Raw genomic sequence first — 6451 nt, 5'->3', positions numbered from 1 at the left:
ATATGTTGAATAACACGTTTTGCCAACCTTAAAGGTAAACATTAAATATAAGTTAACCTCACAGCAAGTTAAAAGAAAAAAAGTACGTGGGTCAATTTAAAAATTCTGATAAATCCCTATTTTCTAATTTGGCATCTTTTTGATGTTTATAATCAGATGACTAAGTTGTATTTTCCAAATAAATTCAGATGAAATAATATTGCCCAAGTTAAATATTGATATCCTAAAGGCAAATTTATATAGTACTTAATGTACATAATATGAAATTGAAGCATGAAATTTAAAGAATAACAGTTTTTATTCTCGCATCCCCACACACAGAAACGTGGACACTCGTGTTTCCATCCTGCATTGTTCAAGGCTCAGCTGCAGTTTCTTACAGTGTACTTACATCTAAGTAGATAAAGCAGAAATATTACACATAAATATGAATAAGTACATGTGTAGAGTTACTTACAAACATCATTCAGTTAGAATACTGGTGAAGCATTTGTTTTTAGATATGGTTATTTAGAGTAGAGTGTTTGTCTTTATTCCTAATTTGCATTCAGTGAATCTGAAATCCAGTTCTCAGTTGCTGCTGCTAATAAATCTGTAAATCATAAGCATTTGGAACAAATGAGACTTCACTATGTTTCTATTTTGCTCAGTGGCATTATTCTATTAATTACTGTTATACAATCTGTGCAATGAAGGAGCTACAGTAGGGCCCAGAGTCCGTGGGAGTGAGAGGCGGCAGGGGATTCATACCCACAGGGAGGCTTTCTCTGCAGGCCTTTCCAGGAGTCAAAGGAGACCTGGGAGAGGTCAAGAGACAGGAGGGAGCCTCTGTCTTGGCCCTGGCCTGAGGGAGGGAACAAGCAGCTGCTATGGGAACAGTAAGCAACCACACATAAATCCTCTTTCTTCTCTTATATGGAACAAATGCTTTAAACTGCTGAGGGAGGGAAGTACTCTGTCACTTCAGAGCATGGATGAAGATCCAGTAGATGTGGGCAAAGGGAATTTTAAAAATGAAAACAAACAAACCTCTACCTCTAGGGAGGGGTACGAAAACTTCCTGAGGTCAGATTGTGAAAACGTCTCTATTGCAAGGAAGAGGCAGAAACACTGAGAAGGCCCCTCTCTGAGTCCCAAAATCCTATCACTTCCCTAAATTTGAGATTGAGACAGAGGAGTAGAAAGAGACTTCTCATTGCCCCCACTGGGCTAACACAAGTCAATTAGTGAGTTACTTCTGAGCAACGCTGAGAGGGGGCAAGCTCATGGAGAGAGACCTGCTGTCGGGCTGGCATCAAGGGTGGACCAAAGCTGAGGATGGAGCAGAAACCTTGAGGCAAAACCCTAAACACCAGAGAACACTGAAGATATTTGCAACCTTTAGTCCACTAAAGGATGACAACAGCAACAAGAAAACTGAAACCTGACTTGACGCCTAACTCGGATTAATGCTACACTTCCCAAAAAAAGATCTAGCTGAAGAACAGACATCCCATTTCTAGACATAATTAATAATTACCTCATCTACATTGTCCTTCATAAAATGACTAACTTTCAACCAAAAACTACAAGATACACAATGAAGAAAAAATTTTTTTAAAAAAAGAAAAAAACTCATGAGGTAAAATGATCAGTAAACTAGGCCTAATTGAATAGTTCTGTTAATCATCTTGAGAGTATCTGAAGAATACTATCAAATGTATACTATCAAAATGTGTATATAAAATGTATACTATCAAAATATATACTATCAAAATGTATCCCAAAAGGTCCAAATGTCCTTCAGATGTTTGAATTATCCTTCAGGAATTTAAAATAACAATAATTAACATTTTGAAGGTTGTAGTGAAAATTCCAGACAATATGCATCAACAAAAGTACAAGTTTAAAAGAGAGAGAGAAATTAAAGGAATCAGCTGGAAATGCTATAAATGGAAAGTATGCTAACAGAGATAAAGAATGTCTTTGAAAGATTCGTTAGTAAACTTGACCCAGCTGAGGAATGATCCAGTGAACCTGAAGATAGGTAAATGCAAATTATCCAAATAAAAATACACAAAGAAAGAATAAAATATATTTTATTAAAGTATCACTCGTAACGAACAATTAAGAAATATAAATAATTAAATTTTAAATAAATGGGTACTTTGATGTTTGTAGGATTTATACTCTGGAAGTTGTAAAAGCCTCAAACTATACAAAGAGTTTTGGGAACACACACACACACACACACACACACACACACACACACACGGACACACCCCTCCCCACAGAGGAGAAGTCCAGTTGCAACTTAGATACATACTGGTGCATTTATGTGCCAATATTTTATTTTATTTACTTTATATTATCTTATTTATTATTTTCTCCAACTTTCATTTTTGGTTCTGGGGTACACGTGAAGGTTTATTGTATAGGTAAATTACATTTCACAGAGGTTTGGTGTACAAATAATTTTGCCACTCAGTAATAAGCCTAGTACCCATTAGGTAGTTTTTTGATCTTCACCGTCCCCCCACCCTCCACCCTCAAGTTGGCCCCCGTGTCTGTTTTTATTTGTGCTCATGTGTACTTAACGTTTAGCTCTCACTTATAAGTGAGAACATGCAGTATTTGGTTTTCTGTTCCTGCATTAGTTTGCTTAGGATAATGGCCTCCAGCTCCATCCATGTTGCTATAAGGGACATAATCTCATTCTTTCTCATGGTTGCATAGTATTCTGTGGTGTATATATATACCACATTTTCCTTATCCGGTCACCACTGATGGACATTTAGGTTGATTCCATGTCTTTGCTATTGTGAAGAGTTGCTACAATGAACATACACATGCATGTGTCTTTATGACAGAGTAATTTATATTCCTTTGGGTATATCACCAATCATGGAATTGCCTAGTTGAATAGTAATTCTGCCTTGAGTTCTTTGAGAAATCACCAAAGTGCTGTCCACAATGGCTGAACTAATTTGTATTTCCACCAACAGTGTATAAATCTTCCCTTTCCTCTGCAACTTTGCCAGCGTCTGTTTTGTTTTAATTTAACAATAGCCATTTTGACTGGTATAAGATGGTATCTCATTGTGATTTTGATTTGCATTTCTCTAATAATAAATGATGTGAAGCATTTTTTTCTTATGCTTATTGGTCACATGTATGTCTTCTTTTGAAAAATGTCTGTTCATATCCTTTGCTCACTTTTAATGGGGTTGTTTTATTCTGGTTAATTTGTTCAAATTCCTTATATATTCTGGATATTAGATCTGTGTTGGATGTATAATTGGCAGATATTTTCTCCCATTCTGTAGGTGTCTATTCACGCTGTTTATAGTTTATTTTGCTGTACAATAGCTCTTTAGTTTAATTAGTTCCTACTTGTTAATTTTTGTTTTTGTTGCTATGGCTTTTGGCATCTTCATCATAAAATCTTTGCCAGGTCTTATGTCCAGAATATTTCCTAGGTTATCTTTCAGCCTTTTTATAGTTTTACAGTTTTACATTTAAGTCTTTAATACATCTTGAGTTGATTTCTTTATACAGTATAAGGGAGGGGTCCAGGTTCAATCTTCTGCATATAGCCTGCCAGTTATCCTAGCACCATTTATTGAATAGTAAATTCTCTATTGCTTGTTTTTGTCAAATTTAGGATTGACTGTTTAATTTCCATGGAATAGTATGGTTTTGAGAGATCTTTTTGATATTGGTTTTTATTTTTTTTGTGCTGTGGTCCAAGAATGTAGTTGGTATAATTTTTGTTTTAAATTTGGTGAGTATTGCTTTATGGTTGAGCATGTGGTTGATTTTCAATTATGTGCAATGTGCAGATGAAAATAATATATATTCTATTATTGTGGGGTGGAGTCTTCTGTAGAAGTCTCTTAGGTCTATTTGGTTAAATGTTAAGGTTGGCTCCTGAATATGTTAGTTTTCTGCCTCCATAATCTAATACTGTCAGTGGGGTGTTATCTTCCATTCTTATGTGTGGTTATTAAGGTCTCTTTTTAGGTCCCTAAGAACTTACATTATGAATCTAGGTATTCCAGTGTTGGGTGCATATTTATTTAAAATGGTTAAGTCTTGTGGAATTGAACCCTTTATTACTATGTAATACTGTTTGTGATTTTTGATCATTGTTGGTTGAAAGTCTATTTTGTCTGCAATAATAATAGAAACTCCTCCTTTTTTCTGTTTGTTTGATATATTTTCATCAAAGCCTTTACTTTGAGCATATGGGTATCATTGCAGGTGAGCTGGGTCTCTTAAAGACAGCATACGTTTGGTTCTTGCTTCTTTATCCAACTTGCCACTTTGGGCATTTTAAATGGGGAATTTAACCCATTTACATTTAAGGTTAACATTGATATGTGTGGATTTGATCCTGACATCATAATGTTAGCTGGTGTTACATAGTCTTGATTCTGTAATTGCTTTATAGTGTCAACAGTCTATGAACTTAAGTGCATTTTTGTGGTGGCCATTAATGGTCGTAATCGTCTCTTGTTTCCATGTTTAGCACTCCTTTAAGGACCTCCTGTAAGGCAAGTCTGGTAGTAATGAATTTGCTTAGCATTTGCTTGTTTGAAAAGGATTTTATTTCTCCTTCACTTAAGAAGAATAGTTTGGCTGGATATGAAATTCTTGGTTGGAATTTTATTTAAGAATGCTGAATATAAGCTCCCAATCTCTTCTGGCTTGTGGGATTTCTGCTGAAAGATCTGATTTGTTTTTTCACATTGACCTTGGAGAATCTGATGACTATGTGCTTTGGAGATGATCATCTTTATACTATCTTTAAGGGGTTATCTGAATTTCCCGAATCTGAATGTCAATGTCTCTAGTGAGGTTGGGAACATTTTCATGGGCAATATCCTCAAATGTGCTTTCCAAGTTTCTTACTCTCTCTCTCTGTTTCTTTCAGGGACACCAGTGAGTCATAGGTTGGGTATTGTTACATAATCCCCTATTTCTTGGCAGTTTTGTTCATTCTTTTTCATTTTTTTTCTTTATTTTTGTCTGAGTTGATTTGAAGAAGTAATCTTTGAACTCGGATTCTTTCCTCCGCTTGGACTATTCTACTATCAACAATTCCAACTATCTCATGAACTTCTTGTAGTAAATTTTTCTTTTTTATTAGACCAATTTGGTTCTTAAAATGGCGATTTTATCATTCAGCTCTTGTATCATTTTATTGGATTTCTTTCATCCTTGGATTGGGTTTCAACTTTCTCTTGAATCTTGATGATCTTCATTGCCATACAATTTCTAAATTCTGTATCTATCTGTCAGCCATTTCAGTGTGGTTAACGACCATTGTTGGAGAGCCAGTGCAGTCCTTTGGAGGTAACAGTACACTCTGGCTTTTTGAGTTGCTAGCTTGCTTGCACTGGTTCTTTCTCACTTTTGTGACTGATGTTCCTTTATTCTTTGAAGCTGCTATCCTTTGGATGGGGCTTTTTGCTTGTATAATCTTTGATGACCTTGAGGATTTCACTGTGGTATAAGTTGGGTTCAGTCAGCTGGCTTTATTTCTGGATGATTTCAGGGGGCCAAGGCTCCGCTCAGCCCTCCTGGACTAAATGTTCTAACACTGAGGGACTGAAACCTAGCACATAGCTTTTTTTCTCTCGTTTCTTGAGGTTAAGTATCTGCTGCACTGGAGGAACCGAGTTGTTCCCGGTCTACTGACAACAACATTTTGATGGGGGTTTCTGGCTAAAGTGCTTCATTGGGATTGCAACACCTGGGTCTGTATGTACTGGAGGTGGTGGAGTGGTGGTTCTAGGGTGTCCATGCACATGCTTGCATCAGTGGTGATGAAGCAGTGGGATAGGCACATGTGGGCTCACACCAGTGGTGGTGGTAGTGTAGTGAGGTCTATGTGCATGCACTAGCAAAGCAGCTTGGTGAGTCTGCAAGCATGTGTATGTGGATGGGGGCCCATCTGCAGAGGCTCTCTGGTAGTCAGATGGGTTCTGCCAGTGAAGGAGCTATGGCTTCTGTGAAGTGCCCTGGCTGGGCATCTGAGTCTGTGTTGCAAGTGGGTGCAGACAAGCATGGACTCAGGGAGAGGCCAGCAGACAAGGGGATGCTCAGATCAGACTGTCCGATCTTCAGGGCAAGATCACCCTGTTCTGTCCAAGTCTGACAGTCAACAAAGGCCAAAGCCACCTAGAAGTGTGTGAATAGCTTAGGGGGTGTATGTCCCTAGCCATGCTCCACTATAGCTGTTCCCATGCTAAACCCTCTGGGCTTTGCACAGGCTGGAGTCCTGTCCCTGCCAATTCTGTAAGCAGCTATCTCTGCCAGCTCAAATGTCTGAAGTGGTCATGGGGTCTCCTGCAGCTCAGTTTCTGGAGGTCCGTGGGAAGAGTGAGCCACTCCATGCCTACTTAACTCTCCCCTTCTCTTGGAGCTCCTCAGGGGCCAGGAACAAGTGCTGGTACTCAGCAATCCC

The sequence above is a fragment of the Rhinopithecus roxellana genome, chromosome 9 (genome assembly GCF_007565055.1).
Source record: "Rhinopithecus roxellana isolate Shanxi Qingling chromosome 9, ASM756505v1, whole genome shotgun sequence".
Classification (NCBI taxonomy): domain Eukaryota; kingdom Metazoa; phylum Chordata; class Mammalia; order Primates; family Cercopithecidae; genus Rhinopithecus; species Rhinopithecus roxellana.
Note: the sequence above shows the minus strand (reverse complement) of the source record.